This window comes from Schistocerca cancellata, chromosome 9, assembly GCF_023864275.1.
Source record: "Schistocerca cancellata isolate TAMUIC-IGC-003103 chromosome 9, iqSchCanc2.1, whole genome shotgun sequence".
NCBI lineage: Eukaryota > Metazoa > Arthropoda > Insecta > Orthoptera > Acrididae > Schistocerca > Schistocerca cancellata.
In genome coordinates, this window is record NC_064634.1 from 18,383,586 (window position 1) to 18,407,680 (window position 24,095).

Below are 24,095 nucleotides of genomic sequence, written 5' to 3' on the forward strand. Positions count from 1 at the left end.
AAAAATCTTTTAAGAAGCCAGGTTCAGTGTACACTTACCACACATTTGGAAATCAATGATTTATGGGGCAGAGGCATTAATTTTTGCTGGTGAATAAAAGTACAGTCATCACAAACATTTTCACATTTGTTCTGTATCTATTACCCTTTGACGAGAGAGTTGTTCACTAAATTGCACACTAATTCCACTTGTGTTCCTTTCTGATAATTGAGATTATGTAACTTCTTAGGAAGATGCTTCTCCTTCAATGAACTTATGTCATCCATGAAAAATACTTTCTTCTCTCTTCTTCGAAGTTTTTTCACAGGCACACTTCAGTTTACGTTTTAATTCGTGCACAATGTCTGAGAAAAAATTGCAAGTTTCGGTCGCCTTGTCTTCCATTTCTACTTTCAACTGTATACCACAATCAATTACTGAAGAACCAACTGTACTCTGAAACAAAGAAATAATTTCGTTATATATGATTGAAATAACTCAAGGCCTGATGGAAAAAATATAAGAAAACTTCGGGCGTGTGAAAACATCCTTATACTAACGTTTTTGACACAATTCGCAGCTTCTGCATTGGATAATTGGGACATGCTTTTCATGGAAGAATTCTCATTGACAACATTCTCCACGCAATCAGTAGGTTCTGCAGCGGGCAAATCGAGCAGATTCTATGACAGAACGCTAAAAACAAAAATATGGACCTGTATTACAACATTGCTTAGACCTATGTAGCCCATTTGTGTTCGTACGAAATAAATTCACAAAAGTAAAAAGCACGCACATAGCAACGAAATTAATTAGCTACCTCAAATGGAGAAGCATTCGTTGTCACTCAAAATCCTAACATGTCTTTGTGGCTGTTTATTTGGTGGCATCAAATGAGTCGGAAAGTCAAAAACTGATGGCACTGCTTCGGGTTTGAAACGTTTCTTCCACGTTCCAGGGCTCACTATGTAATCATCTTGTCGGAAATGGTTTCTGCAAAGAGAACTGCAAGACGTAGGATTAAAACCTTTCCGCTTCACGGAAGTAATACACTTCTTTAGCAGCTCTGGGTGCTTTAGAAGAAACCTGTTCAAAACCATCGAATTAGCAAACGCACTAAGTCTGTATTTTTATCGTATTGTATCGGTAGTCCTATTACCTGTGAAATAAGTCACTTTCCTTACTCCATCGCTTCGTACAATTGAAAGCGGAACAAGAAATCACCATTTCGATAATACTTAATTCCTTACACACCGTACAGACAAACTTCTTGCCAAATTCGAATATGGCGGTCAATACAGTAATCAGCTGGTAGAACCATCTATCGGTAACTCCGGTAGTTGAGCATCCCTCATTTCGCAAGCTTTAGACTAGTGATGGGGAGCTCGTGAATGAGTCGTTTAAATGAACGCTTCACTCCAGTGAAGTGTGAACTAACCACTCAATTTCAATGAACTGGTACTTCAAACTCTTCGCAGATAACACACTCAACACATTTTTCTAGTTCACTCACTCTCTTCCCCTCTCCCTCATCCCATTACATCGGCGCTACGTCACTTATTCTCCCTTCACTTCAGTTCCCCCTCTACTGCCTGTCGACCAATCGCGCGGCGTTTGTGGTAAACGATAGATTTGCGTGGGGTTTTGGCGGTGAGGGGCGAGGGGAAGGCAGCGTCAGCTGCTTCCTGCAGTGCTGACATCATTACCCGTGACTATTTGTGCAGTTCGGTTATACTTCGCGCCTACCGGTAGCCTACCGATGGCAGCGCTTGCGGACAAATGAATATTACAGATACAAACGATGAGGCTGGCTCTGTGAGCACGCACAGCCAACATGTTAATAACACTGAAATCGTACCAATGACTATAGGTGACAGTTTACGTTTTGAATCTGGAGGGTTATTATTCTCAACAAAAATAAATCTACAGGAAAACTTCTGAATTATTACTTAAAGTAGATATATAGACTTTGTGACAGTGGTAAACATACACATTCTATTTTGGATTAAATTTTAAAAGGACCATAAAATTGGACTGCATTTCGTTGGTAGCCCTAGTTTTCAGTCCATGAATACAACAAATAATCTTTCACTTGGCAGATAAAGACTTTTTTGGGCGCTTCATGAGAATGTCGAGCAAGATTAAATGTAATACCTTCTTTATACGTGACAGGCTTCTCTGTTTATCTTTCCTTTGTCCCCTTCGACCATACTCTATTTAAGTTAGCTCAGACGTTGTAAGAGCGTAAAACGTTGCGTGCACATTACTGCATAGTTCGGCCATCTGTTGGTAAAATTATGAAGTATTACGAAGCTTTATTGTACGAGCGAGGCGAAGCGAGTATAGCCGCGGCTGAGGGGCGAACTGGGCAACTTCGCCAGGCTTCCGTACTTCATGAATGAACTACTTCATTTGAACGCTTCACGGCAAAGAGTGAAATGAATGAAGCAGTTCACGGGAATGAACGAGTTCGACCCATCTCTACTTTAGACGCCTGTGCTAGTTTAAAGCACGAATATAGCACTCGATCCAACAAGCGTGTAGCTAAAATATCATTACGAAAAATGTTAAGTACCGGCCGAATAAAAAACAATTAAGTTAATTAAATCACACGTTTAATGATGTACCGAATATCAAGCGATTGCTTTTAGATTAACATTCAATTATTTTAATGATAGTGCATATTAGAACACAGAACTGCTTTATTATCTATGCCTCGAAGTAAATACATTACTATCTATGACTAAGGAATGACGTCATTGTTCAAAGCCGACGTATTGTATACCCTGCTGCACTAGACCGGAGGCACAGTTGACAGTTCGCTGAGTGGTTGCGAGTTTTATAATTGACGCTATATATTTTATGATTGACGCTACGAATTCTTTGCAAGTAAACAGTGTGTTGTATCTGTATTCCTCAAAAAATACGTGGAGACATGTTACTACATTGTCTAATTCTGATTGAATGAATGTTATTACAGATATTGACAAATATGCTTCGCGAGTTATTGTTTCCTTATGACTGACTGTTTTGTGCTGCGCAGGCGAACTGAAGTTTCCCCCCTGCGGGTCTGGGGTAAGAATAGGCCCGAGGTATTCCTGCCTGTCGTACGAGGCGACTAAAAGGAGTTTCAACTGTTTCGGCCTTCCATGTGATGGTCCCCCTTGGGGTTTGACCTCCATTTTTCTAAATTTCTACAGAAGTACGAGCCTTTTGGGGAAGGACACCTTACGTGGTGTACCACTGGTCCTAAGTGCACTCAGACCTTGGCACTCAGCATTGCACCGGCGTTGTAACCATACCCACTATTACTCAAATTGGGCCTAAACGCCTTTTGGGTTGTCCCAGTTACGCCCATAGTGTGTCTCCATCTGCACCAGCGATCATGATGGACTTTCCATGGCACCAGAAATCCAGCATGGTAGCCAGCCCGTTGTGGTGGGGTCGTCATGTACCCTCTAGGTTGTAGCCCCCTGACAACACAGGGATCGTACTGCCGATACCTGAGCTGCACCCTCCCCACGTCGGCCAAGGAGTAGATGCCCGTCTCCTTGGGGCATCAGGACTCCCGGCAATGGTCATCCTGCCAGGTGGCCCTTGCTGCGGCTGGGTGGCGCCCGTGGGGAGAGCCCCTGGTCGGAGTGGGTGGTATCGGGGCGGACGTTTCGCAGATGAAACGTCACCACGTATCGGGTCGCTCTGCGGCCGAGTCTTTCAAAAGAAAAAGTACAGTTTCTGGTTCTGGTTCTCCTGCCCCTTCCCCTTGGCCACTCCATGGGAGGAGGGACAGGCCCGCCGGCTTGGAGCGAAGTACTTCCCCCGCTATTTGGTCTGTTCTCAAACCGATGGGGGGACATTCGCCACCTCCAAGCCCATGTTCTTTGTTCAGCACATTGAGGACATCTTCGGGGAAATCGAGGCTCTCAGCGAGATGCGTTCAGGGTCCGTACTTAAGACCACGTCCGCCACACAGTCGGCGGCGCTCCAGGCGTGCGACCGCCTAGGGGACATCCCAGTCTCCATTGTCCCACATCTGGCACTCAATAGGATGCAGGGGGTTATTTTTCATCGTGACCTCCTGCTACAATCTGATGAGGAGCTCAGGGCCAACCTGGAGCGCCGAGGCGTGCATTTCGTCCGGCGAGTCCAGCGCGGCCCCAAAGACCGTCGCATCGACACTGGGGCCTTTATCCTCGCCTTCGAGGGGGACCTTCTCCCGGAGAAGGTAAAGGTAATGTGCTACCGGTGTGACGTGCGACCCTATGTTTCGCCTCCTATGCGCTGTTTTAGGTGTTTGCGCTTTGGGCACATGTCGTCACGGTGTGAGGCTGAGCCCCTCTGTGGCGATTGTGGCCGTCCTCTTCGTGAGGAACATACATGCACCCCACCACCTCGGTGCGTTAATTGTCCTGGCGTCCACTCGCCTAGATCCTCAGACTGCCCCGCATATCAGAAGGAGAAGAAGATACAAGAAATCATAACTTTGGATCGGCTGTCTTATTATGAGGCCAGGAAGAAGTACGACCGCCTCCATCCCGTGCCATTGACCACTTCATTTGCCTCAGTTGTGTCCACTCCTTCCGTGGTATCCTCACCCCTCTCCTGTCCCCCCTCCGCCTCCTCCGCCCATCAGGGGGCTCTGCCTCCGCCTCCCAAATCCCTCCCTTCCAAATCCTCCTCCCCCGTGGCCCCACCCCCTCTGCCCCAGGGGCCATCCTTCCTCCTCCTTCTCCCCACACAACACCTGAGAAGCGATCCTCTTCTCAGGCGTCCATCGGGGAAACGTTCCGGACCCCGGCTTCCGAGGTCCGGCGTTCCAAAACGGACCCCGCGCGTGAGGACCTTCTTCGGGTCCAGCCCACCATCCCTGTGCCTCCTCGGCCTTCCAAGAAGGTCTCCAAGAAGTAGTCTCTATCCCCCTCTCCACCCCGGCGCGTTTCGACTGACGCTCCATCCGTGAGTCGCCGCTTCCGGCCGTCCTCAGTTTCGCCGGGACGCTCTGCTGCCAGGCGCTCAGCTGGCCTTTCGTCGGCAAATGATGCCCCTCCTACACAACCAGGGACAGCGGCCGCAGCTGGCGACCAGTCGATGGAACCGGATCTGCCTCCCGTCGGTTGTAGCATTGTTCCCTCGCAACCTGGCCCTCCGCGGCCGTCGAGGTGACCAGCTCTTCCCCCGTCTCGTTCCCCCAACTTTTTGACTAGCGATGGCGTTGTTTCATTGGAACATAAGAGGTATTCGATCTCATCGGGAGGAATTACAACTGCTCCTCCGCCTGCACTGTCCGCTCGTCCTTGGACTCCAGGAAACCAAGTTGCGCCCGACTGACCGTATTGCCTTTACCCACTATACCTCGGAGCGGTATGACCTTACCCCTGTGGACGGTGTCCCAGCTCATGGTGGGGTCATGTTGCTCATTCGGGACGACGTCTATTACCATCCCATCCCATTGACCACCCCACTCCAAGCAATAGCTGTCCGCATTACTCTTTCTGCTTTTACTTTTTCAGTTTGTACCATCTACACTCCACCGTCGTCTGCCGTTAGTCGGGCTGACATGATGCACCTGATCGTTCAGCTTCCCCCGCCGTTTTTATTGTTGGGCGACTTCAATGCCCATCATCCCCTTTGGGGCTCTCCTGCATCCTGTCCAAGAGGCTCACTCTTGGCAGACGTCTTCAACCATCTCAATCTTGTCTGCCTGAATACTGGCACCCTGACTTTCCTCTCGGACTCCACTCATACCTACTCCCACTTGGACCTCTCGATATGTTCTACCACTCTTGCCCGTCGGTTCGAGTGGTATGTTCTTTCTGACACTTATTCGAGCGACAACTTCCCCTGTGTCGTTCGTCTCCTGCAACACACCCCATCCCCACGTCCTTCGAGCTGGAACATACTGAAAGCTGACTGGGGACTTTACTCATCCCTGGCGACCTTTCCGGACCACGATTTTCCCAGTTGTGACAGTCAGGTCGAATACCTCACGGCTGTTATCATCCATGCTGCCGAACGTTCCATTCCTCGTACTACTTCTTCACGTCGCGTTTCCGTCCCCTGGTGGAACGAGGCTTGTAGGGACGCTATCCGTGCTCGACGACGTGCTTTACGCACCTTTCGCCGCCATCGTACGTTGGCGAATTGTATTGAATACAAACGACTCCGAGTGCAATGCCGTAGAGTCATCAAAGACAGCAAAAAAGCTTGTTGGGCCTCTTTCACCGGCTCCTTTAACAGTTTTACTCCATCTTCCGTCGTTTGGGGTAGCCTGCGCCGGCTGTCGGGTATTAAGGCCCACTCCTCGGTACCTGGCCTGACCTCAGGTAATGCGGTCCTTGTTGATCCGGTGGCTGTCGCCAACGCCTTTGGCCGCTTTTTCGAGGAGGTTTCAAGCTCCGCCCATTACCATCCTGCCTTCCTTCCCAGGAAAGAGGCAGAAGAGGCTCGGCGACCTTCCTTCCACTCGCTGAATCTGGAAACCTATAATGCCCCCTTTACTATGCGGGAACTCGAACGTGCGCTTGCACTGTCCCGGTCCTCTGCTCCGGGGCCGGATGCCATTCACGTTCAGATGCTGGCACACCTTTCTCCGGCGGGCAAAAGCTTCCTTCTCCGTACCTACAATCGCGTCTGGGCCGAAGGTAAAGTCCCCATGCGTTGGTGTGACGCCGTTGTTGTTCCTATACCCAAACCCGGGAAGGATAGACACCTTCCTTCTAGTTACCACCCCATTTCTCTTACAAGCTGTGTCTGTAAGGTGATGGAGCGCATGGTTAATGCTCGGTTAGTCTGGATTCTTGAATCTCGACGGCTACTTACTAATGTCCAATGCGGCTTTCGTCGCCGCCGCTCCGCTGTTGACCACCTCGTGACCTTGTCGACATTCATCATGAACGCCTTTTTGCGAAGGCGCCAAACGGTAGCCGTGTTCTTCGACTTGGAGAAGGCTTATGACACCTGTTGGAGAGGAGGTATCCTCCGCACTATGCACAGGTGGGGCCTACGCGGTCGCCTGCCCCTTTTTATTGATTCCTTTTTAACGGATCGAAAGTTTAGGGTACGTGTGGGCTCCGTATTGTCCGACGTCTTCCTCCAGGAGAACGGAGTGCCTCAGGGCTCCGTCTTGAGCGTAGCCCTTTTTGCCATCGCAATCAATCCCATTATGGATTGCATTCCACCTAATGTCTCAGGCTCTCTCTTTGTCGATGACTTCGCGATCTACTGCAGTGCCCAGAGAACATGCCTCCTGGAGCGCTGCCTTCAGCGTTGTCTAGACAGCCTCTACTCATGGAGCGTGGCAAATGGCTTCCGGTTCTCTGAAGAAAAGACGGTTTGTATCAACTTTTGGCGATATAAAGCGTTCCTTCCGCCATCCTTACATCTCGGTCCCGTTGTTCTCCCATTCGTGGACACAACTAAGTTTCTAGGGCTCACGTTGGACAGGAAACTGTGTTGGTCTCCACACGTCTCTTATTTGGTGGCCCGTTGTACACGTTCCCTTAACGTCCTCAGAGTTCTTAGCGGTTCATCTTGGGGAGCGGATCGCACTGTCCTGCTTCGCTTGTATCGGTCCATAGTCCGATCGAAGCTGGATTATGTGAGCTTCGTCTACTCGTCCGCTCGGCCGTCCCTCTTACGCCGGCTCAACTCCATCCACCATCGGGGGTTACGTCTTGCGACCGGAGCCTTCTACACTAGTCCTGTCGAGAGTCTTTATGCTGAAGCTGCCGAGTTACCGTTGACCTACCGGCGCGACGTACTGCTGTGTCGGTATGCCTGCTGGCTGTCGTCTATGCCCGACCATCCCTCTTACAAGTCCTTCTTCGCCGATTCTCTCGACCGTCAGTACGGGTTGTATGTGTCTGCCCTGCTGCCCCCCGGAGTCCGCTTCCGTCGCCTGCTTCGACAATTGGATTTTGCCCTCCCTACCACCTTCAGAGAGGGTGAGAGCCTGACACCACCTTGGCTCCAGGCTCCGGTTCATATTTATCTCGACCTCAGCTCACTCCCGAAGGATGGTACTCCGGCTGCAATGTATTGCTCACGGTTTGCCGAACTTCGTGCTCGACTTGCCGGTCACACCTTTATTTACACCGATGGCTCCAAAACTGACGATGGTGTCGGCTGTGCCTTTGTCGTCGGGGCCGCCACATTTAAATACAGGCTCCTCGACCAATGTTCCAGCTTTACGGCCGAGCTTTTTGCTCTCCATCAGGCCGTTCAGTATGCCCGCCGCCACCACCATTCATCATATGTACTCTGCTCTGACTCACTCAGTGCTCTTCAGAGCCTTGGAGCTCCCTATCCGGTCCATCCCTTGATACAACGGATACAGCAGTCCCTCCATTCTTTGGCTGATAACGGTGGTTCTGTCAGCTTTCTGTGGGTTCCCGGACATGTGGGAGTGCCTGGGAATGAGGCTGCGGATGCTGCAGCCAAGGCTGCAGTCCTCCTGCCTCGGCCAGCCTCCCATTGTGTCACGTCATCCGACGTTCGTGGGGATGTCTGTAAGAGGCTTGTGTCGTTGTGGTGGGATGCTTGGTCATCCCTCCAAGGAAACAAGCTCCGGGCAGTAAAACCGCTACAAACTGCTTGGACAACATCCTCCCGACCATCTCGGCGCGAGGAGGTCCTTCTGACCAGGTTGCGGATTGGGCATTGCCGGTTTAGCCACCGCTACCTGCTCTCCGGTGACCCAGCCCCGCAGTGCCCTTGTGGTCAGGCATTAACAGTGCGCCATGTTTTATTGTCGTGTCCCATATATATATATATATATATATATATATATCTTTGGAAGTTGCATTACAGTGTTTTTTTTATACCATGGAGGTACCCTCCTGTTGCGAACTGTTCTACTGAGTACATATCTATCCAGTGGGTCATCAACTGTTCTTTTAAAACTTGAGCCACAGTTTCTCCATATGCTCCTGACCTGTGCAAAAAGTTTGAAGTTCCTCGTTGAGATAAGCATTACTAGATTTTTTATCTAGTTTACTGAACATATGTATCATTGTTGGCACAACCGCATCTTAGTCACTGATACTAGTTTCAATGTGGACATCCTCAGAGGTCAGGTCTATTTGTTGCCACGAGATCCAATATGCTTCCATCATGAACACGGCCCGTAACGATCAGTTTCACAGGATCTCTTATCGCATCCATCACTAACAAAGTTGTCATTTTCCCAATTGTTGGATTGTTAAATTCTCCACTGATGATTACAGAGTGACTGAGGAACTTACGTACAAGTGAACTGAGGTTGCCTCTGAAGCTTTTGTCTACGTCAGGAGATGGAGTCTGGTGGGCGATAGAAGGATCGAGTTATCATTTTATGCCCACCCCTTGCCCAAACAGTGTCACATGCAGCTTCAATTTCTATCTTGGTGGATTTGAGTTTGTCTACTGCAACAAATACACCACCTCCATTTCTCATGAGCCTATCATTTCAAAATACATCTAAATTATCCCCAAAAATATCACTGCTATCAATTTTAGGTTTCAGCCAGCTTTCTGTACCTAATATTGTGTGAACTTAACTTCTTTTCATGAATGCTTCACCCTCTGACACTTTGTTACAAATGCTTTGCCAGTTTTCCATTAGGATTTTAATACTCTCACCTTTGGGAGCATTTCTTTTGGTCTTACACTGATACTTCTGGGTTTCCTGCAGCCATTATCTGGATTGGATGGAGAGTATAAATTAAAAAAAATAATTAAAAAACTGTGCACCCCCACATACAGTCAGCTACCTGAGTAGCAGCCTCTGATGTGTAGTGCACAGCTGACCTTTTTAGGGGGACCCTATAGTTCTCAACCCTATGGCGCAAGTCCAGGAAGTCACAGCCTAGCTTCCCCCCAGGGGGTCCACAACTCTTTTGTGGATACGTGCGTAGCGAGCACGGGACCCCGAGCTAATGTGGCCTTCCTTCCTTTCCGGGCTGCATACCTTCCCATTCCGCATCCTTCCCCATCCCTATCTTCGCCCCTCCTCCCCTCACCTCTGGCTCTTTCCTTCCCTTTCTCCCCATCTGGGAGTATGGTTTGTGCCTACATCCAGAGACGGACGCTCGTAAATGTACTGCATTCTTTGCCTTCCTTGCTTTTATGTCTTCTTCCTACCTTTGTCCTTCTGTCTTCTTCCTACCTTTGTCCTTCTGTTTCTCTTTTTTCCGCTGCGGCGTTTGAGACCTCTCTTCCTTCCTTTCCCTTTCTCTTTCTTCCTCCCTGTGCGTGTCTGAAGGCCGACCCACGCCCTTCGTGCGTAGCCGGTGACGGGGTAACGCGTAATTCCCCGCCCCGGGTAGACAGGTAGGACACGTACGTACCCCCTGGTAACGGCCAGGCCCAGGGAGGGGTGATTACCCGAGCTGATACCTTCCGAAAATGCCGATTGGTCCCTCCGTCCGTTTGTCGGGAGGTGTGACCTGAGGTGTGAACAATCACCTAAGGCGGGAGTGCCCTCAGTGAGGGCCCCCACAAGGGAGGAGCGCGCCATCGGAGACGCCGGTAATCATGGGGGATTCTTCCGCAATGGTTTCCTCACCTTCCACTAAGTCTGCTCACAAACGTAAGTATACCGAGTCTCAGCCACAGACGATTCTTCCATCGTTGCCACAGTTCCTTGTTGTTTCTCGGTCTGATGAAGGTCACGGCTTCTCCACGGTCAACCCTTTCATTATTCAGAAAGGAGTCGACGCAATAGCAGGTCCTGTAAAGTCTTGTTCCAGATTACGGAATGGCACCCTGTTGTTAGAAACACACAGTGCCCTCCAGGCACAAAAATTGCTGCGTACTTCTCTGCTCCACACTTTCCCTGTCCGGGTGGAACCGCACCGTACCTTGAATTCCTCGCGTGGAGTCGTTTATACACGCTCCCTCGATGGATTGTCTGACGAAGAAATTCAGCACTATCTGTCTGACCAGGGCGTAACGGCAGTTCATAGAGTAATGAAACGGGTTGACACGAACATCATTCCAACCCGCACTGTCTTCTTGACATTTGACACAGTTCAACTCCCATCGAAAATCAAAGCAGGCTATGAGATAATTTCCGTTCGCCCTTACGTCCCAAACCCTACGCGTTGCTATCGGTGTCAGCGGCTCAATCACACCAGCCAGTCCTGTTCCAATCCAGCCAAATGTGTTACGTGTGGCAAGGATGCCCATGAGGGTGCTTGTCCACCTCCATCCCCTCGCTGCATCAACTGTATGGGTGACCACGCTGCTTCCTCTCGAGATTGCCCCGTTTTTAAGGACGAGAAGCTCATCCAGGAAATAAGGGTGAAGGAAAAGGTGTCGACCTTTGCTGCTCGAAAATTATTCGCCAGTCGCAAGCCCACCGTGCCTCAGACAGGAAAATACAGCACTGTCCTTGCTTCTCCTCGGCCAACAAAGGAGGCGGCCACGCAGACTTGTGACCTCACCTTTAGTACCACGGTCGTCAGATGGGCCAGCGCAAAGATCGCTCGTTCAACCTCACCACTTTCGCCTGCCCACTCTATGGCTCACCCTTCGTCGGGTTCTGCTACATCTCGAGCCCAAAAGTCGGACGCCAAGTCTTCGAAAAAAGAGCATACTAGTGAAGAGTTTTTTACGTACCGCAACTTCACAACCATCGGTTCCTCCTTCATCTAAACAACCTTCTTCCAAGAAGGCTACAAAGAAACCCACTTCCTCTCCTTCTCCGCCAAGGCGTGCCCCCTCTACAGCACCACCTGGCGGAAATCGCCCTCGGCCATCTTCTGTGTCGCCGAGGCGCACTGCTGGTGGCCGGTCAACCGGCCGATCGCTGGTGGCAGGGACTGCTCCTGACCAACCTATGGATCAGTATCTTCTGCCTTCGGCTGAATGCCATTCCATGCTGTCGGTTGCTAGCTCCGAGCAGTCTTTGAGTTGACAGCAACTTTGGTCACATTCCTCCATTTTCTGTTCACCCCATGTCCATTATCCACTGGAATATCCGCGGCATTCGGGCCAATAGGGATGAATTGTCGATCCTCTTACGATCCTACTCGCCGGTCATCTTCTGTCTTCAGGAAACAAAGCTGCGTCCCCATGACCGCTTTGTTCTCCCTCACTTTCAGTCCGTCCGATATGACCTCCCCTCTGTTGAAGGTACTCCAGCCCATGGAGCACTAATGATTCTTCTCCATGATACTCTCCATTATCACCCAATCCCCTTAAACACTTCCTTCCAAGCTGCCGCCGTCCGTCTTTCCCTTTCTGGATACACGTTCTCTCTTTGTACTGTATACATTCCATCATCCACACCAATGGCACGAGCTGATCTCCTTCATCTTCTTGGTCAGCTTCCACCCCCCTATTTGCTGGTTGGGGACTTCAATGCCCACCACCCACTTTGGGGATCTCCTCATCCTTGTCCACGTGGCTCACTATTGCTAGACATCTTCCACCAAGCGGATCTAGTTTGCCTCAACACTGGGATCCCTACTTTTTATCTGCCTCCACGACAAATTTATCTCATTTGGACCTTGCGGTCGGTACTGTTTCCCTAGCTCGGCGCATGGAATGGTTCGCCCTTGATGATACACACTCGAGTGACCACTTTCCATGTGTCCTTAGACTGCAGTCTCCACTGCCATATATGCGCTCGCGACGCTGGAAATTTGCCCAAGCCGATTGGACACTTTTTTCGTCTCTCGCGACATTCGATGACCGTCGCTTTCCCAGCGTCGACGATGAGGTCACACATATTACCGACGTTATTCTTACAGCTGCGAAACGTTCAATACCACGCACCTCCGAATTGCCCCGGCGCCCCCCAGTTCCTTGGTGGAACGAGGCATGCCGTGATGCAATACGTGAGCGGCGACGTGCTCTCCGCGTTTTCCGCCACCATCCTACTTTGGCCAACTGTATCCGCTATAAGCAGTTCCGTGCGCAATGCCGTCGCGTCATCCGCGATAGCAAGAAGGCAAGCTGGAAATTCTTTATTAGCTCATTTAACACCTTCACTCCCTCCTCGGAAGTTTGGAGTCGGCTTCGACGGTTCTCAGGCGCGCCTAGTTTCTCCACGGTCTCTGGGCTCACTGTCGCGCATGATACATTCGTGGACCCCGTCGCAATTTCTAACTCGTTGGGTCAGCACTTTGCTGAGATTTCGAGCTCTTCCAATTACCCGCCAGCGTTTCTCCCGAAGAAACGTGCAGCAGAAGTGTGACATCTTGCTTTCTCCTCTCCAAATCACGAAAGCTATAATACTGTTTTCTCCATGCGGGAACTCCAACATGCCCTCTCTTCTTCTCGCTCCTCCGCCCCAGGACCGGATGGAATCCATGTCCAGATGTTGCTGCATTTATCAACCCATAGTCTGCGTTACCTCCTTCGGCTTTATAATCGAATTTGGACCGACAGTACTTTTCGCAGACGATGGCGGGAAGCTATCGTCGTTCCCGTTCCGAAACCTGGAAAGGACAAACATCTCCCCTCTAGCTATCGCCCCATTTCTCTCACGAGTAGTGTCTGTAAGGTTTTGGAGCGTATGGTGAATTACCGTCTAGCGTGGTGGCTGGAGTCCCACAGTCTTTTAACACCTGCCCAATGCGGCTTCCGAAAGCATCGTTCTGCAGTTGACCATCTTGTTGCTCTCTCCACTTTTATAATGAACAATTTTCTCCGGAAACGCCAAACAGTAGCAATATTTTTTGATCTGGAGAGAGCATACGATACCTGTTGGAGGACAGGTATCCTCCGCACACTGTTCTCTTGGGGCTTTCGAGGCCGGCTGCCCCTTTTTCTTCGCGAATTTATGGCAGAGCGCACATTTAGGGTGCGGGTGAACACTACTCTCTCCCGTACTTTCTCCCAAGAAAACGGGGTACCCCAGGGTTCCGTGCTGAGTGTTGTACTGTTTGCCATTGCCATCAATCCAATTATGGATTGTCTCCCTCATGATGTCTCGGGCTCCCTCTTTGTGGACGATTTTGCGATCTACTACAGCGCTCAACGGACCAGCCTTCTTGAACGACGTCTTCAAGGATGTCTCGATCGCCTCCACTCGTGGAGCATCGAAACTGGCTTCAGTTTCTCACCCAGTAAGACCGTTTGTGTCAATTTTTGGCGACGTAAGGAGTTTCTTCCGCCCTCCTTACATCTAGGTCCTGTCAACCTTCCGTTTTCAGACGTCGCTAAATTCTTGGGTCTTATGTTTGACAGAAAACTATGCTGGTCCTCCCACGTTTCCTATCTTTCGGCTTGCTGTCTGCGATCGCTTAACACCCTCCGTGTCCTGAATGGTACCTCCTGGGGAGCGGACAGAGTGGTCCTTCTCCGCCTCTATCGCGCCTTAGTGCGCTCGAAATTGGATTATGGAAGCATAGTCTACTCCTCTGCTCGGCCGTCTATTCTTCGGCGTCTCGATTCTATCCACCACCGTGGATTACGTTTAGTGTCTGGAGCTTTTTACACTAGCCCTGTGGAAAGCCTTTATGCTGAGACTGCTGAACCTCCGCTGTCCAATCGGCGAGCAGTCCTCCTGAGTCATTATGCTAGCCATCTGTCTTCCATGCCTGCTAATCCAGCCCACAACCTTTTTTTCGACGCCTCCTTTGATGTAGGGTATGCAGGCCGCTCCTCCTCCCTACTGCCCCCCGGGAGTCCGCTTCCGTCAACTGCTCCATTCTCTTTCCTTCCGCTTTCCTAAAACCACCTTGACAACTTGGGGTACAGCACCGCCTTGGCTCCGTCCCCGGATCTGCCTGCTCCGTGACCTTTGTCAATTTCCCAAGGATGGTACCCCTACACTTATTTATCGTCGGGCATTTGCTGCTCTATGTGCACAAATGACGGACGCCACATTTATTTACACCGACGGCTCGAAAACATCGTTAGGTGTAGGGAGTGCCTATATTGTTGGCGACACCCCAAATCGCTTTCGGCTTCCCGACCAATGTTCGGTTTATACTGCGGAGCTTTACACTGTTCTCCAGGCTGTCCACTACATCCGCCGCCATCAGCGGCTACAGTACGTTATCTGCTCAGATTCTCTCAGCTCTCTCCTCAGTCTCCAAGCTCTTTACCCTGTGCACCCTCTGGTCCACCGGATTCAGGACTGTCTGCGCTTGCTCCACCTGGGGGGCGTCTCGGTGGCTTCCTCTCGCTCCCGGGACACGCTGGTATCTGTGGGAATGAGGCGGCCGATATAGCGGCCAAGGCTGCAGTCTCTCTTCCTCGGCCAGCTATTCATTCGCTTCCCTTCACCGATCTACGGAGCGGTTTATGTCGCCAAGTTGCTCATTTATGGCATGCGCATTGGTCGGCACTTCCCCGTAATAAATTGCGGGAAGTGAAAGCCCTTCCTTGCGCTTGGACCTCTTCCTCCCGAACGCGTCGTCGGGAGGAGGTAATTTTAGCTAGACTCCGGATAGGGCACTGTCGTTTTAGCCATCGACATCTTTTAAGCGGCGATCCTCCCCCACTCTGTCCCCACTGCTCTCAGCTGTGGACGGTAAGACACCTTTTAATTGAATGCCCCTATTTTAATCCGTTACGCTCCCGTCTACAGCTATCGCCTGATTTATCGTCGATTTTAGCAGATGACACGCGCTCATCCAACCGCGTTCTCCAGTTTATTAGTGACAGTGAAATGACGTCAGTCATTTGAAGCTTTTTTTGGGGACAACCACCCCCTTTCTGTAGCAGATTTTTAAGCATTCTTCTATTTTTAGTTTCTCCGATTTTCTGACTTTGTTCCCATTGCTGCTGGTTTTCAATTTCGGTTTTTTACTGTCTTAAGTCACGGGCTGGGCGCTAATGACCATAGAAGTTTTGCGCCCTAAAACCACAAACCAAAAAAAAAAAACAGCCTAGCTTGTCATAGAACCTTCAAAATCTCCGTTTCAGTCCTTCCACTTGAGTCAGAAACAAAGGCCATGATCAGTCCTGGGGACAATGTTGCAAATTGTGAGCTTAGTTGACACTTTATGTGCAAGGCTGGTCTTCTCAACCTTCTCTGCCAGTCGCTGGAATGACTCAAGAATGGCTTCAGAGCCCAGATGACAGCTGCATTTGTTCCAGTTTGTGCCACAAGTTGCTGTTGGTTGCACCCTGTTCCCTCAATGGCTGCTGGAATAGCCTCTTCAGCATGTTGAATGAGGCCTCCAGGCATACACACTGAATGCACCTGGTGTCCTTTGCTTGCTACAATTTTCCTTTCGAGTACTGTCATTCACTGTACGTTTGAAATGCCAATGATTAATAGAACCATACCCTCCTCCTGACACCAGACAAAACAGTTTTCCCCAAAACAGGTGAGGTGAATCCCACTGGCTCAGTTTCAGTGAAAGACAGCGCCTCAAACTTGATAGTTAGGGGCATTGGCCCAATAGCTTGGTCCCCATCCACCCTGTACAGGACATCTAGATCACTGATGTGCCACTCACAGTCAAGTGGACAGGCAATGAAAGACCCTGTACTTTCTGCAGAGGAGACAGAATCCACAGAAGAGGATAGTACTTGAGGTAACTCTGGTACAGATATCGCAGGTATATGATTCTTGGGAGCTCTTCCAACACACCGATTCACAGCACCTGAGCAGCTGTCAATCATTTGACCATAGTCAGGGGATTTCCAGCTGTTTACAAATGTCAACCAACTCTTCCCATGTTTGAGAACAGCATTCACAGTAGGGCTGCATTTTGGCTGGTGAAGCGTATGACAAGGCAGTGAACAAAGGGCTGTAAATTACGCCTGCTGATTATCTTTTAATCTGTGGTGCTTAAAAGTTGCTAATTCCATATAAGAACTGAAGCAGATAAACAAAACGAGATTTCTACTAATGCAACACAAAAACCTGTTGTAGAAATTACTAGTTTCCTAAAACGTTGTGATATTAATTATAGTTGTTAGCAAACTCTAAAATGGAGTTAATGTACGATAAATGCAGATAATATATAGAGCTGCCACTCTTTAAGGGAAAGCTGTATATAACACGAAACATTAGTTGGAAAATCTGCTAAGTAACTAAAACACTAACCCTGATTGCTCATAGATTAAGGACAATGGTAGCGTCTGAAAATTCTCAAAAATGCACTTATATTTGCATTGATATACAGTGAAATTTAGGGGTGATGTATACCTTCCTTGAGCTGTGAAATGTGAAAGTAGTCATTCAGTTTAATACTGTTTGAAACTGGCTGTGACATGAATATGAAATCTTTGTAAACATTGTAAATTTATTTATTTATACTTTGCTCATGGACTGTAGCTTAAAATTTTCAGCTGATAGTATAGGCTACAGTTTTATATGCACAATAAATGTGCATACAATAAAGAAACAAGGATTACATTTTATTGGGAAATGTGTGGTTATTACATATTTATTTAATTTGATATTTAATTCTCCCTTAAACTATATACACATTTATCTGTAAGAAACATTGTTAAAAGATGAAATTTAGTATCTGTACTTCCTTGATTGATTTTAATAGCTTGTTGTAAAAAATTTTGTGTGCTTCATTGGGAACACTCATTGTGTGTGAGATTTCACTGTCTTGTGTACAATTTTCCTTTCCTCTTGTTGTGTGGCCATGCAAGTCTATATTTAGGTGTTTATCACCTGCACTGTCATAATATTATGGTGTTCAAAAGCTTGTCTACAAGTTTGTGCGGGTGGTGTTTTGGCTGTAGGCTGCATCTCACTGCCGTTTTCTGAATTTTAAATATTATTTTTAAATAGCTACCTTGTGCATTTCCCGATATATGAATTTTGTACAGGAAATGTAGGAGCCCATGTCCATAGTAGTGTCCTGGAGAACTTCATCATCCAAAACTTTTGTCATTTTGCGTATGTGTATGTGCTCTTCCCGTGCCAAGTGCTTATCTATAATAGTTCCAGATTAGATTAGTACTTGTTCCATAGATCATGAATATGACACTTCGTCATGATGTGCAACGTGTCAGATTAATAAAAGATGTCTACCCAAGATATTACATTACATGACACTTAATATATTTCTTTTTTCTTTTTTCTTTTTTGTTTATTGGGGGCGGGGAAATTACCCACTTACTATATCCAAAAATTCATCTAATGAGTAGAAGTTGCCATTCAGAAATTCTTTTAATTTCCTTTTAAATGCTATATGGCTATCTGTCAGACTTTTGATGCTATTAATTTTGAAAGCGAGGTTGGGCAGGTAAATTAGCGAGTAGCTTGTTTCTAGAGTTGTGGTGGCAGGTAACCGGAGTGTGGGACTGGAAATGTTGCCTTTTTGTCCCATTCATTTGCGATACCTGACCCTGTAGCTCTATGCTGGGTTTGCTGAATATCCTCGACTGTAGCAGGAGACACTTCCTGCTGTCGGTTTTGGTACGTAGTACAGCCAGTGTGACCCTACGTAATGAAAAAATTGCCTTTTACTAGTAACAGGTCATTGTTGCAGTTGGTCAAACTCTTTGTAGTGAAATGGAATATACTTGCATCACTCGGACACGGATTATATTCGATTTGTGGGGCAAAGCTTGGAGCTGCAGTGACTCCTTGTTGGAGAGTAGTACTTTCTCAAATCATTCACCATATTAAATGGCTGAATTGATGTAGAAAACATCAGTTATAAAGAATCTCCAACTTTAAAGTACATGCCAAAATGTGTCACACAAACATGTACTCATTCACTCTCACTTATTACCAACTCACTTCTTTCTGTCTACTTATCTACTAATACTTCTATACAAACAATATATAAAACAAAACAATTGATTTTGATCACACTTGCTAATTTCTATTAATAATTCTCTAACTCACTACATATAGGCACATGTTCGCTGTGATCCGTTTTCATAGAAATAACACAACATAAATATAATCAAAATACCCTATACTTAATAAGTAATTACAAATATTCAGCTCGTGAGAACAACTTGTGGTCTTAACATGTATGGATGTATTGGAACAATCTACCTTTCTTTCCCAATTCCCTTCCCTCTTCAGAAGAAGCTGCTGGCAATTGAGCCAGTGCTTATGGTTCATCCAGAAACAGGTGGATTATACTCATATGGACAATTGTTTGGGTTGGGAATAGTATTTTAACATTAACTGAGGATGTTATTTTGGCTACCTGAGACAGTCTTTGGTACCGCTGAATGGACTTCTTTGTTTTCCCCTTCAGAACATGGGCATTACATAACATAACACAGTGCCCATTGTGATACTTGTGTAATTTCACTTTTTGATTGAGTTTTTTCGTATCTTTCTAGAGGCTTCACATTCTTTTTCTTCCACTTGACACCATATCCCTTTTACTCTTTTCTAAAAGTCCGAAACTGAAGATACATCCTCTGCTGGTGAGGGTATTTTCACACCAATAACATCCTCGTAGGGTGAAAGTCATGTTTTCACGGCCTTTCGAATTGTACATGCTTAAGACACACTCTTAATAAGGTGTCCCAATTATTGGGGCTACTATTCACATAATATCATTAGCATTTTTCTCAGTGTCCTTTGCACTCTTTGTGCAAATGATGTAGGTGAAGAATGTTAGTTGATAACTTGTTAACCCACAGTAGTCAACATAGCTGCTTAAACAATTCAGACCAAGTTTGTACTTTGGTCTGTTTTTATTGCTTCTGGTGTGCCAAATTTCAGTAACCAACAATTGACAAAAGTGTGACCAACTGTCTCACCTCCTTTCCTCGTGATTTTTGTGTAAAAAAAAAAAAAAACAAAAAAAAAAGCCAAGCACATGTAGGCTAATTAATTGAAAAGTTTTCTCTGCTTCAGCCAGTCTCTGCAACAGAACTTGCTGTCGACTCAGCATGGCTGTTTGAGCACAAGGGATGCAGCTCTTCATGTAGAGCTCAACGTATTTTTTCTTCTGTGGTCATTAATGATTTTCTGCAAGATGGCAGTCTGTGACTTGTCGTGTGCTGTTCTGTTGTGCCCAGCTAAGATGGAATCGTGACCTTGCCTCAACATTTCGCTGCATAAACAGGCTGGCACATCGTTTACTTCTAAAGCACTGTCGTCAGAGCTGAACTCTGTGTTTCGCGTATCACTGACGATTGGGTTTGGCAGTGCGAGTCTGTGCCACTCTTCTGTGCTTACTCCAATGCAACCTATGCACTTACTTTGCGGCTTAATCTGTTAACATTGTCATGAGACTTCCCTGGACGATGAACTACCTCAAAATCGAATTCTCTAAACCTTAAGTTCCACTGGGTTAGCCTATTAGCCTACTGGTTGGAGCCTTTAACCTGAGAAGGATATAACAACAAATTCAGACCAAATGGAACACTTTTTTTTTTCGCACAGTGTATGTGATAGATACATGAAAATTCTAGCTTCATTGCCAGGCCTAGCTCAATGTAACTGTATTAGTCAAATCATTCATCTGATTATTCTGAATCCATTAGTACAATTGGTTTGGCTAGGGAACACAGTAATTACAAAGTATCATTGCATGAAAATAAATAAAGTAGGAAAAGATAGATTGCTACTTACCATAAAGATGACACATTAAATTGTAGACAGGTACAATCAAAAAACATTTGCACGTAAGTTTTTGGCCACAGCCTTCATTAGAAAACGAAAATCACACACCATTTATTCGCACAAGCTAGCATACCTTGTGCATACGTGACTGTCAACTCAGGCAGCTTGTGACCATCAACTCGGGCAGTTCTGGCCAGAATGCCATTGGCATTGCCGGAGTGATGTGAGTGAATGGTGTGTTTTTTCTCCTTTTCTGACAAAGATCGTGGCTGGAAGCTTATGTGTAAGTGTTTTAGTTGCACCTGTCTGCAACTTAACTGTCATTTTTACAGTTAGTAGCAATATATCTTTTCCTACATCATTGATGTTTCTACATGGAGTTTCCATGGTTTGATTACTTGAAAATATTCATACACGACTACTCTGTAGATGTCGTATGTTGTAATATACGTATTAGTGTCTTTACCTGTACTATTCTTTACCTGTACTATTCTTTAGTACAATACTCCAGCTTTATAGTAACACATTTTATTTTTCTAGAAATTAATTTCCCCCATGTTAATTGAATTTGAAGTTCAAAGAGGCTGCCAATTTTCATTGCAAATTGTCATAACTACTGAGAGATTCTAGACTTCGATTATGTACCTTAGTTGCATGAATATAATTCACCATATTTTTCAGTACAGCACAGATCCATCTCAACAAGGGGACTCACATCACTTAAGCACAAATAGTTCCAGGTACTAATCAAAATAGCCTGCTCGTTGTATTTTTCATAAACCAAAGCCCAGTTGTGGTTTGTTGCTCATTTAAAACTGATAAATTTAGTCTAGCTGATTTATAAAATACTGACAAACCCCACATTGCTTGGTTATTCATTTTGCCAATTTTCTATTAAAACAAAAACAAAAATGAATTCTGTTGGTAGTGAAGCATCCAAAAAATTTCATTTTCATGTATTTGTGAAAACACGAAGTCCCCCCAGGGGGTTCACAACTCTTTCGTGGACACGTGCGTAGCGAGCACGGGACCCCGAGCTAATGTGGCCCTCCGTCCTTTCCGGGCTGCATACCTTCCCTTTCCTCATCCTTCCCCCTCCCCCATTTTCGCCATCCCTCACCTCTGCCTCTTTCCTTCCCTTTCTCCCCCTCTGGGAGTATGGTATGTGCCCACATCCGGAGACGGACGCTCTAAACTGTTACACATTCCTTGCTTTCTATACTTGCAAGTCTTCGTCCTTCCTCTGTCCTTCTCTTTTCCTTCCCCGCTTTGTCTCTGCACTTTTCTCCGCTGCGGCGTTTGAGACCCCTCTCCTTTCCCTTTCTCTTTTTTCCTCCCTGTGCGTGTCTGAAGGCCGACCCACGCACTTCCATGCGTAGCCGGTGACGGAGTAACGCGTAATTCCCCACCCCGGGTAGACAGGTAGGACACGTACGTACCCCTGGTAACGGCTAGGCCCAGGGAGGGGTGATTACCTGAGCTGATAACTTCCGAAAGTGCCGATTGGTCCCTCCGTCCGTTTGTCGGGAGGTGTGACCTGAGGTGTGAACAATCACCTAAGGCGGGAGTGCCCTCAGTGAGGGCCCCCACAAGGGAGGAGCGCGCCATCGGAGACGCCGGTAATCATGGGGATTCTTCCGCAATGGTTTCCTCACCTTCCACTAAGTCTGCTCACAAACGTAAGTATACCGAGTCTCAGCCACAGACGATTCTTCCATCGTTGCCACAGTTCCTTGTTGTTTCTCGGTCTGATGAAGGTCACGGCTTCTCCACGGTCAACCCTTTCATTATTCAGAAAGGAGTCGACGCAATAGCAGGTCCTGTAAAGTCTTGTTCCAGATTACGGAATGGCACCCTGTTGTTAGAAACACACAGTGCCCTCCAGGCACAAAAATTGCTGCGTACTTCTCTGCTCCACACTTTCCCTGTCCGGGTGGAACCGCACCGTACCTTGAATTCCTCGCGTGGAGTCGTTTATACACGCTCCCTCGATGGATTGTCTGACGAAGAAATTCAGCACTATCTGTCTGACCAGGGCGTAACGGCAGTTCATAGAGTAATGAAACGGGTTGACACGAACATCATTCCAACCCGCACTGTCTTCTTGACATTTGACACAGTTCAACTCCCATCGAAAATCAAAGCAGGCTATGAGATAATTTCCGTTCGCCCTTACGTCCCAAACCCTACGCGTTGCTATCGGTGTCAGCGGCTCAATCACACCAGCCAGTCCTGTTCCAATCCAGCCAAATGTGTTACGTGTGGCAAGGATGCCCATGAGGGTGCTTGTCCACCTCCATCCCCTCGCTGCATCAACTGTATGGGTGACCACGCTGCTTCCTCTCGAGATTGCCCCGTTTTTAAGGACGAGAAGCTCATCCAGGAAATAAGGGTGAAGGAAAAGGTGTCGACCTTTGCTGCTCGAAAATTATTCGCCAGTCGCAAGCCCACCGTGCCTCAGACAGGAAAATACAGCACTGTCCTTGCTTCTCCTCGGCCAACAAAGGAGGCGGCCACGCAGACTTGCGACCTCACCTTTAGTGCCACGGTCGTCAGATCGGCCAGCGCAAAGATCGCCCGTTCAACCTCACCACTTTCGCCTGCCCACTCTATGGCTCACCCTTCATCGGGTTCTGCTACATCTCGAGCCCAAAAGTCAGACACCAAGCCTTCCAAAAAAGAGCATACTCGTGAAGAGTTTTTACGTACCGCAATTTCCCAACCATCGGTTCCTCCTTCATCTAAACATCATACTTCGAACAAGGCTACAAAGAAACCCAGTTCCTCTCCTTCTCCGCGAAGGCGTGTCCCATCTACAGCACCACCTGGCGGAAATCGCCCTCGGCCGTCTTCTGTGTCGCCAAGGCGCACTGTTGTTGGCCGGTCAACCGGCCGATCGTTGGTGGCAGAAGCTGCTCCTGACCAACCTATGGATCAGTATCTTCTGCCTTCGGCTGAATGCCATTCCATGCTGTCGGTTGCTAGCTCCGAGCAGTCTTTGAGTTGACAGCAACTTTGGTCACATTCCTCCATTTTCTGTTCACCCCATGTCCATTATCCACTGGAATATCCGCGGCATTCGAGCCAATAGGGATGAATTGTCGATCCTCTTACGATCCTACTCGCCGGTCATCTTCTGTCTTCAGGAAACAAAGCTGCGTCCCCATGACCGCTTTGTTCTCCCTCACTTTCAGTCCATCCGATATGACCTCCCCTCTGTTCAAGGCACTCCAGCACATGGAGGACTCATTCTTCTCCATGATACTCTCCATTATCACCCAATCCCCTTAAACACTTCCTTCCAAGTTGTCGCTGTCCGTCTTTCCCTTTCCGGATACACGTTCTTTCTTTGTACTGTATACATTCCATCGTCCACATCAATGGCACGAGCTGATCTCCTTCATCTTCTTGGTCAGCTTCCACCCCCCCTATTTGCTTGTTGGGGACTTCAATGACCACCACCCGCTTTGGGGATCTCCACATCCTTGTCCACGTGGCTCACTATTGCTAGACATCTTCCACCAAGCGGATCTAGTTTGCCTCAACACTGGGATCCCTACTTTTTATCTGCCTCCACGACAAATTTATCTCATTTGGACCTTGCGGTCGGTACTGTTTCCCTAGCTCGGCGCATGGAATGGTTCGCCCTTGATGATACACACTCGAGTGA

General features: G+C 47.7%; 1 protein-coding gene across 1 annotated transcript in view; it reads left to right on the forward strand.

Annotated features, from left to right (window-relative positions):
* LOC126100620 (UDP-glycosyltransferase UGT5-like) overlaps positions 1-24,095 on the forward strand; it is a 159,567-nt gene that overhangs the window by 48,726 nt on the left and 86,746 nt on the right. The window lies entirely within an intron of this gene.